The 10,597-nt window shown below is 44.6% G+C and overlaps 2 pseudogenes across 2 annotated transcripts; both read left to right on the forward strand.

The window, feature by feature from the left end:
• The first annotated feature begins 312 nt into the window (after positions 1-312).
• Positions 313-7,542, forward strand: LOC311619774 (ferritin light chain-like; annotated as a pseudogene). Its single transcript has 2 exons — positions 313-374; positions 7,012-7,542. The product of its transcript is annotated as a ferritin light chain-like (transcript).
• Positions 7,543-8,055: 513 nt separating this feature from the next.
• Positions 8,056-10,311, forward strand: LOC311620677 (ATP-binding cassette sub-family F member 2-like; annotated as a pseudogene). The gene has a single exon. The product of its transcript is annotated as an ATP-binding cassette sub-family F member 2-like (transcript).
• Positions 10,312-10,597: the final 286 nt, after the last annotated feature.

The raw sequence follows: 10,597 nt of genomic DNA on the forward strand, positions 1-10,597 counted from the left end.
AGGACTACTTCCTGGATGTCAGCGACTACTTTTCTCTTTCTCATCACTTAGGTGCTAGGATAATTTGACTCTGAAATCCGCCACTGAAGGGAAAGTTGTTGTTGACTATTTTTTAACTCAATTCCCAGAATCGAGCAGATGTTCATCTAGCATCACTCTATCCCCATTGCTGGTTCTCATACTTACTGAACAAAAGCAGTGTTCTAGCTTGAACGTGTACAAAATGAAATGTACCATCACCAATCCCTTTGTGCTTCCTGCCATTCATCTCTGGAAGGAACAGGCTCTGAGACTGTGAGGAAAGAGGTACCCATGGAAACAGGGAGGAGAAGAGTGCTCCAGCCCTCTCCTCCAGCACTACCAGCACTGTTCAGGTAAGGTCAAAACATACCCTGCATTTCAGGCCATGGTATAGAAAGTAGAAGACTGATAAAAGCATATGAAAATTATTCTTAAACAAAAATCATTGCTCTATTTCAAGCACATTGTGTTTCTCAATTCATTTCTATTGGCTCTTCAGTAAATGGAAAGTCTCCTAGATTCTGCCAATACACTGAGAATTTATTTTAACTTTTGCAAATATATTGCCTTATTTTTTTAGAAGATATACTAGAAGCCTCTAGCCAGTCACCATGTTCAATTGAATCTTGCCAATCTAATCTTGAATTGAAAACATATTTTGGAGTTCCCTTCCAGGGAGGAAACAAGATGGCGGCCTAGGTAAGCACCTAAGCTGCCACCTTGCACAACAATTTAGAAAAAACAACTAAAATCAGAATGGACTTCATCCAAAAACACAGGAAAGCTGGCGGAGTGGGAAATCTACAATGAGAAAGAAGGAGAGAGGCTCACGGATCAAACTGGGAGCCGCAAAGCGCTGAGGTAGGGAGACACTCGCAAGCACAGAGAGGAAGTGCGGCCGAATACCTGGCTGGTGGGAGGGGAGGAATTCCCGATTGCACTGAACCCTTTTCGACTGCACTGAACCCTAACCCCGGCGGAAACCCCATGGACCCAGGCTCATACGGGTGGAGTCTGAACTGTAGAGAAAGGCACCCAAAGACTCAAGAGTCTGGGAGACCAGGGGGAGCCGGGAGCCACAGCGGGCAGGGTCTACAGTCAAGCACGAGTGAGTAAGCGCAGAGGTCTGACCGTGGAGGTTGCCACAGCCTCTCCGTAGCAGAAGGAGTCAGAAGCTCCAGACTACAGAGACTCATCCCAATTCCAGGTGAGCCCCTGGGGCACCCACGCTCTTGCACGGGGTATCTGGGACGATCAGGCGGAAACTCAGGGGAGGCAGAGGTCAAGAGGAAACTCAGGCAAGCACATAAGGGCAGGGCTGATGAGAAGCCAAGACTGTCAGCTCAGCCCTGAGACTCCGCTCTATCCAAGCTGAGCACAGAGGCTTCTGCAGTTTTGCAAGTCTGATCCTATAAGACTGTCTCTAGTACAGAAGATATCCCAGAGTAGACACAGCTGATACCCACATACAATTGGCCTGAAGGTCAATTCCTCCCAGGGATACCAACACAATAAAGACTTAGCTACAACAAGGCTATACACGCAGTCCACAAAGGGAAGCACCAAGAGTGTCCACCTCAGGTAATTAAGGAGGCTGACCCACTAGGCCATATAGGACACCAAACATACAAAGCCATTTTACCAACTCTGGGAAGCAGCGAAAATGCAGGGACAAGGAAATAGATCTCAAATGAAAGAGATGGAGGATATAGAGTTCAAAACCACGGTTTTAAGGTTATGCAAGAATATCCTACCTAGAAAAGGCCGATAAATTTCATGAGACCAAACTAAAAATTAAACATAAACTGACTAAATTGGAAAATATTATGCAGAGATCCAACAGCAGAATGGAGGAACACAAGAATCAGGTCAAAGAGCCAAAAGACGCTCCTCTGGAGAAGCAAGAAGAAAAGAGAATCCAGAAAGTTGAAGATAATGTAAGGAGCCTCTGGGACAACTTCAAGTGTACCAACATCAGAATTATGGGGGTGCCAGAAGAAGGGAGAGTGCAAAATACTGAAAACATACTTGAAGAAATAATATCAGAAAACTTCCCCCACCTGGTGAAAGAAATAGACTTACAAGTACAGGAAGCGTATAGAACCCCAAACAAGAGGAATCCAAAGAGGAACACTCCAAGACACATCATAATTAAAAATGTCAAGGGCAAAAGACAAAAAGAGGATCTTACAAGCAGCAAGAGAAAAGCAGTTGGTTTCCTATAAGGAAGCACCCATAGGACTATCAGCTGATTTCTCAACAGAAACTACGGTATGCAGGCCAGAAGGGAGTGGCAAGAAATATTCAAAGTGATGAATAGCGAGAACCTACAAACAAGATTACTGTACCCAGCAAAGCTATCATTCAGAATTAAAGGGCAGAAAAAGACCTTCACAGATAAGAAAAAGTTAAAGGAGTTCATCACCACCAAACCAGTATTATATGAAATGCTGAAAGGTATTATTTAAGAAGAGGAAGATCAAGTGAATTAAAAATCTGAGGAACAGAATAAACTGGTGAATATAATAGAATCAGGGGCAAAGAAAGGGAGTGGATTGATAATTATCAGGGGGAAAGGGCTGTGGGGGTGCAGAAAGAGACTGGATTAAAATCGTATAACCTATGGATGAGGACAATGGCGGAGGGGGGGAGGAGGGAGGTAAGGGCAGAGGGTGGGGCAGGAACCGGGTGGAAGGGAGCTATGGGGTGGAAAAAAGAGAAACAATTGTAGTAATCTGAGCAATAAAGATTTTTAAAAAAAGAAAACATATTTTGTTCATATTTCCACCCCAGAATAAGGTCTATAGATTAATTAATAGTGTTGTATCAATGTTAATTTCATGGTTTGATCATACTGTGGTTATATGTAGGGAGTGACTATAGAGTCAAGCCTCGAGACTGACTTGTGGCAGGGCCACAAACAAGTCCCAGCTTGGAGGGCAGATCCCTCTTAACACAATTAAGCTTGACCTTATAGTCCTCCCTAGTTCCTTCCTAGGAGCTAATGGACTGTGGGAGGTGCCGCAAGTGCTGCCAAAATAAGGTGAAACTCACAAGAACATTGTAAACATGTTGCCCACTACCCTTGTTTTGCTTTGTGTGCTCTGACTATAAAATAAAGACTCAGTTTGCAGGCCGTGGCGCTGTGTCTCCATCAGAGAAGCAGTGTCCCACTGAGCCCCAGCTGTATTTTCTATTCTGTCTTCTTTAATCCTTCACTGCCCCTTCTCAGGCTCACAAAACATGCCCGTGCTGGACGTGGCAGAGTTATAAAAGATGTTAACATGAGGGGAAGTGGGAGAAAGGGTATATGAGAACCCTGTACTATTTTTGCAACTTTTCTGTAGTTGTAACCTTATTTCAAAATAAAACCTTTTACAAAATTAAACAGCAATATCAAAAACTTCAGAAAAGCAAAGAGTCCATAATACCAACGTTCTGTTGCCCACCTATCCCTAAGGCTTGGCATCCCTGGAATTTACCTAAAATTACTGTTTATTTAATCAGTTTATCTAATGAGCTAAACTCGGTGGTGTACAAACAGAAGACAGTTTTATTTTTCTCCAATTACTCTGTCCCAACATGCTCTGTCAAATCACCCTTCATCACTTCTGAGTAATGTGTCAGGCATATCTCATAGATTTTTAAGATACTTTCAAGAATTAAAACTCACTAAAAAGTCCTATTTAAAACTTAAATCACTTACCCAATTCAGAGTCCCCCAACACCTAGTCCCACCCTAACCTATGGCATGTGACTACAGCCCTACAGCATAGAAAGGAAGTACTATCTGTCCTTCTTCCCTGTAATTCATTCTCCTTGCCCTCACCATGCTGCCTCAGTTTCTCTAGGGAAATGGTGATTGGAGGAAGAGGAGCAAATTTGTCTTTTATGTTATTATAATACAGTGGACCATGGCCTTGATGTAGAAGGAGCCAAATGCTGGCTCTCCAAAGGAATGCATTTGTGAGCTTTTCAGAGGTTCATTATGGGGACGAGCTGCTAAAAAGAACCCCCTCCTAAGTCAATCACCCTCCCTCTTCTTCCAGAAGTTTCCTGCAAACCTTTCAGCTCGTGCCCAGACAGATACCATATAGCAGTTTACTGCTGGGGTGCCTTCATCCCATAAGCAAGAGCCCTGGTCCAAAACCAGCTATCTTCCATTATAAGACACATATCCCCACCATTACAAATTCTGGTTGTGCAAACAGCTCTCGCTGCTGCCCTCCTCATTCATTTAGGATTCACTGGTGGTTCTCACCAGCCTCTCACATTCCAGACTCATCAGGCAGGAAGCAAGCACCAGTTTCCATTCATTTCTGTTCCTAAATTCCAGAAAATACATATCTGTGTCTCCATGAATTCTTTCACCTTACTCTATCCCAACCCCAGGGCACCATTGGAGCCCCAATTTTCTTGAGGACCCCTATAAGAAGAGAAAAGGAAGTACCACAACACTGTCCACTACACCCAAAGTCTCTTGAATCCCCTTCTCCTGTAGCAGTTTTCCTGTCTTTTCACAATTTTTGCATGGGTATGTCTAGTGCTAGTGACCTATCCTGAAATCTGGAGACACTTGTAACTTTTATTCTCAGCTTTAGGGTTTCAGGTGAAATTTCAAAAAACACCATGAAGAGTCCCATTCGGTATCCTGTTACACATAAAACAAACCATGATGCCCTCCGTATAACCCTCAATCCTCATCAAGACTATCTGCAGACTACACAATGGGAAATGGAAAAGTTGTAACTATTGGCAGAGTCCTGCGTCTGGGCTGTTGAGATAAGACTTTTGGAAAGCTTCAAACCATAGACTTTTGCAATAGTTACACAATCACTTTTGGCCCACCCTCATGCTGAAGGCATTCCAAAAAACTGAACATTCCTTAGGAGGCTTCCATGCAACTGACGTAAAAAGGATTGTAATTGATGTGTAGAAATATCCTTTGGGAGTCGAAAATACATCAGATGAGAAGACTTAATTAGGACAGCATAGCTTTATATAGTTAAAGGCCTCTCTAAAGAGAAGAGATATGAATCCTGTCTGGCTAATGTGATTCAGTGGTTGAGCATCAACCTAGCAACCAGGAGGTCCCCATTTAAATCCCGGTCAGGGCACATGCCTGGGTTGTGGGCTTGATCCCCAGTGTGGGGGTGCATGAGGCAGCAAATCAATGATTTTCTCTCATCATTGATGTTTCTATCTCTATCTTCCTCTCCCTTCTCTGAAATCAATGAAAATATTTTTTTATAAAAGATAAGCAAAATGGATTAGAAGAGAAGAATGGAATTCAGAATACCAGCTAGGAATCTATTCCCAAATTAATCTGGTGACTGTACTTTTTGAGTAGAAGTTGGGGCCTGTACTCTGACAAGTGTCGGAGTAAACATAGAACAACGAAATAGAATATTTGAATTGAGGATGTCCCCAAAGATCTTTAGTTATTCTAAACACTCCAGGCATGTGGCAATGAGGCAGTATGATCTCTTAACCTCTATTCTTTCTTATAGCATGTTGTAAGATGAGGCCTCCCTAATCCTTCTGAAATAGGTCAATTTGGGGACAAGTAGGAAATTATTTAGCAACAATTGCACCATTGTGAGATTTCACTCTTTCCTGGACCTATGTTTTAGTTAGATTTCTATTTTTAGTTAGATTTCATCAAGTTTATCTCAAATAACCAAAACAAGACAAATTACTCTGATTGTGAACAAACTACTTAGCTACCTACCTAAAGCTGAATTTCCCATAAAGTGCCACACTCCCTATGGCATTCTTACTGCACAGCTGGGTGTCATGGGTACCAGCCATACTGAAGATATGAATACTTTTCAGGAAGGATAACATAATGCCTTTGTGGGAAAATGTTTTTCACACGCACACACCATTTAACAATACAACTATTGTATAACCTTAGCTCTATCTGCCCTGATTGCCTTACTCTCCTCCCACTACCATTAAGTTCCCAGCAAGGAGTAATAACTTTCTAAGTTTTGAAGCATCAGAAGAAACTACAAATAAAATGATAAATAATTTTATCACATTATGCTAAGTGAAATAAGCCAGTCGATGAAAGAAAAATACCACATGATCTCATTCATTTATGGATAACAAAGATCATCATAAACTGTTGAACAAAAAGATAGATACAGAGAAAGTAAAGCATCAAACAGAATGTCAAATTACAGCGGGACAGTTAGGGAGAGGTGGGGGAGATAAGAGATCTACCAAAGGACTTGTATGCATGCATCTAAGCATAAACAATGGATGCAAAACTCTGGGGGGGAGGGGCATGTAGGTATGGGAGTGGGTGGGGGTGGGCAATGGTAAGATATGTACACATATAATACCTTAATTAAAAAAATGAGAAAAAAGTTTTAAAAATTAATTTAAAAAATTAAAAACAAAATAATAATAATAATAATAATAATAATAATAATTTTATCATTAAAAATCCAAAACTCCCCTAACTGATTTGGCTCAGTGGATAGAGCATCAGCCTGTAGACTGAAGGGTCCAGGGTTTGATTCCAATCAAGGGCACATGCTCAGGTTGCAGGCTTGATCCCCAGTGGGGGACGTGCAGGAGGCAGCCAATCAATGATTCTCTCTCATCATAGATGTTTCTATCTCTCTTTTCCTCTCCCTTCCTCCCTGAAATCAATAACAATGTATTTTTTTTAATCCAAAACTTGGGCTAAACAAAAACTAAACTGGAAAGAAATACAATGGACTAAATAATATTTACAGTAGTTAAACAAGTAAAGGGTTAATGCCTACATTAAATTGAGCTTGTAAAAATTAGTAAGAACAAAGTTGCCCTCAGTGGTCTCCTGGATCTGTCTCCTCTGTTTGGACAAAACAGGCCCAGGGATGTCCCTTCTAGTCATCACTTTTGGAGCCACCTCAGCCCTCCCCTCAGCTTATGAGACCAGCCAACATTTTTGTTTATGCTTTTTTACCTTAACTCCTATTGGTGAACAACTGTGAGCTCCCAAATTCGTCAGAATTACTCCACTGAGATAGAAGCTGCCGTCACCCGCCTGGTCACCAGGCATCTGCGGGCCTCCTGCACCTACCTCTCTCTGGGCTTCGGTTTCCACCTCTACGATGTGGCTCTGGGGGCGTGGGCCACTTCTCCCCAGAGCTGGCGGAGAAGAAGTGCGAGGGCGCTGAGCATCTCCTAAAGATGCAAAACCAGCGCAGGGGCCGCATTCTCTCCAGGACGTGCTGATGCCTCCCAGGATGATGGGGTGACACTCAGGTCACCATGGAAGCCGCCAGGGCCTTGGAGAGTAACCTGAACCAGGCAGACCCTTTTGGACCTGCAGGCCCTGGGTTCTACCCCCTCAGACCCTCAGACCCTCAGCTCTGTGGCTTCTGGGAGAACTACTTTCTGGATGAGGAAGTGAAACTCATCAAGAAGATGGGTGACCACCTGACTCACCTCCTGCAGGTTGGCCGGCCCCAGGCTGGGCTGGGCGAGTATCTCTTCAAAAGGCTCACCCTCAAGCACAACTAGAAGCCTTTGGAGCCCAGGGGTCTTTGAGGAGCCCGTCTGCATCCCCCTGGTGTCTGGTTTTTGCCTAAGCCTCTCCCTAAAACCACCCTGGAGCCCTTTCACATGCTGTGGATCTTGAAGGAGCCTGTCTGTATTTTACTTCTAAATACAATAAGAAAGCCATCTGGGGAAAGCAGAGATGGTTTCTTGATTCATTAACACTTTTTTTCAGACAACTCATCACTTTTTAGAGTGAAGTTGACATTCTGAGCTAAAGACCCAAGCCCAAAGAATATGATACAGGTAAGAAGTTTCTCAAATGAGTCCAATAATATGCAAAACTGCTTTAAAAGGTATTTCTTTCTAATCAAATCAAAAATACTAACAGTAGCCCAGGGAGTTGGGGGAAGAGACCCTGGCGGGAGGGTGCCAGCCAGTGAAGGGGAAGGAGGATGAGAAGAAGGAGAAGGGACGGGGTTGGGGTGGATGGAGGAATCTTTGAAGGAGCAGAAAAGGCTCCCTGAAAGAACAGTAACCTACCCCTGTGGTTCATCACCATGCCCTCCCACCTGGCCAAAAAGAAGGCAACGAAAAAGAAAGAAGCTGCCAAAACACAACAGCGGCCCAGAAAGGGACATGAAGAGATGCTGTCACAGAAGCACAGGTGGCAGAGGAGAAAAATGAGGGGGCCAATGGCCAAGAGACCACGGAAGTGGATTTGCTGTCCAATGAGCTGGAGAACTTTGAGATGAAGAAAGCTGCTGCTCGAGCTGTCCCTGGTGTCCTTGCCTGTCACCCCAACATACCGACGACGTCCACATTATCAACCTCTTCCTCACTTTTCATGGTCAACAGCTGTTCAGTGACACCAAACTGGAATTAAACTCGGGCCGTTGTTATGGCCTCATTGGCTTAAATGGAATTGGCAAGTCCATGCTGCTCTCTGCCATTGGGAAACGTGAAGTGCCCATCGCTGAGCACACCGACATCTACCGTCTGACTCGGGAGATGCCCCCTAGTGACAAGACAGCCCTGCAGTGTGTGATGGAAGGTGATACAGAGCGGGCCATGCTGGAGAAGGAGGCTGAGCGGCTGGCTCACGAGGATACGGAGTGTGAGAAGCTCATGGAGCTCTACGAGTGTCTGGAGGAGTAGGATGCTGACAAGGCAGAGATGAGAGCCTCACGGATCTTGCACAGACTGGGTTTCACACCTGCCATGCAGCGCAAGAAACTAAAAGACTTCAGTGGAGGCTGGAAGAGAGGGTTGCCCTCGCCAAAGCTCTCTTCGTTCGGCCCTTCATGCGGCTCCTGGACGAGCCCACCTACAACCTGAACCTCGATGCCTGTGTGTGGTTGGAAGAGGAACTAAAGACTTTTAAGCACAACCCGGTCCTTGTCTCCCACTCCCAGGACTTCCTGAATGGTATCTGTACCAACATCATTCACATGCACAACAAGAAACTGAAGTATTATACGGGTAATTATGACCAGTAATCTGAAGACACAGCTGGAGCTGGAGGAGAACCACATGAAGAGGTTTCGCTGAGAGCAAGATCAGATTGCGCACATGAAGAACTACATTGCTAGGTTTGGTCGTGGCAGCGCTAAGCTGACTCTGGGCAGGCCCAGAGCAAGGAGAAGACACTACAGAAAATGATGGCATCAGGACTGACAGAGAGGGGTCGTGAGCGACAAGACATTGTCATTTTATTTTCCACCATGTGGCAAGATCCCTCCACCCGTCATTATGGTGCAGAATATGAGCTTCAAGTATACAAAAGATGCATCTGCAACAATCTAGAATTTGGTATCGACCTTGACACACAAGTGGCTCTGGTAGGACCCAATGGAGCAGGGAAGTCAACTCTTTTGAAGCTGCTACCTGGAGAGCTATTACCCACAGATGGGATGATCCGAAAACACTCTCATGTCAAGATAAGACGATTCTATCAGCATTTACAAGAGCAGCTGGACTTGGACCTCTCCCCTCTGGAGTACATGATGAAGTGCTATCCAGAGATCAAAGAGGAAGAAGAAATGAGGAAGATCATTGGGCGATATGGTCTCACTGGGAAACAGCAGGTGAGCCCGATCTGGAACCTGTCCGATGGGCAGAAGTGCCGGGTGTGTCTGGCCTGGCAGAACCCCCACATGCTCTTCTTGGACAAGCCCACCAATCACCTGGATACTGAGACCATTGATGCCCTGGCTAATGCCATCAATGAGTTTGAGGGTGGTATGATGCTGGTCAGCCATGATTTCAGACTTATTCAGCAGGTAGCACAAGAAATTTGGGTCTGTGAGAAGCAGACAATCACCAAGTGGCCTGGAGACATCCTGGCCTCTAAGGAGCACCTCAAGTCCAAGCTGGTGGGCGAAGAGTCCCAGCTTAGCAGGAGGATCCACAATGTGTGAGCCCTACCCTGGCCAGATGGGCCCCTGGGGCCGCACTCCTGCATTGCTGCACTACCACTCCCCAGCTCCTCCCCTGCTCCCACCTGCCTTAGCTACACTCTGTGATCCTATTTACAGCTGGGCGGTACCTGTGCATTTTCTGTCCTCATTATTTTTGTCCATGTCTGGACTCAGCGGCTATTCCTTCCAGCCCCTTGCTGGTTCCTGACCCTGAGTGATGCAGCCAGAGGCACCTGAGGGTTAGCCCAAGGGCCCACACCCTGGTTGGCTTGTAAAGGAGCTTAGGATCCTGGTTTTCTGGGTTTTGGTGATGTTGGAGAAATACAACTCAGCCCACTGCCCCGTTTCTTTCTGCTTCTGGTTTGGAGCTCTGGATCAGGACCTTATTCCTGCATGACATCTACAAAGCACCCAATAAAGAAATAACAAGCCATAGGGGTGGGAAATACTAACAGTAGTTTGTTTTGTAAATCATAGCCTAAAATTGGCTTAGATTTTCTCAAAAAAAAAAAAATTTGCCATTTAAAACTGAATCATCTTTATACTATGGAATATATTCAACTGATCAGGAGAGGCAACATTTTTGTCAGAGTTAACAAAAAAAAAATTGCAAGTCTTTTTTATATTTGATATTGAAAAAGTGCAGTAGAGCTGAGGTT

This window comes from Pipistrellus hanaki, assembly GCF_964339955.1.
Source record: "Pipistrellus hanaki genome assembly, chromosome: 3".
NCBI classification, from domain to species: domain Eukaryota; kingdom Metazoa; phylum Chordata; class Mammalia; order Chiroptera; family Vespertilionidae; genus Pipistrellus; species Pipistrellus hanaki.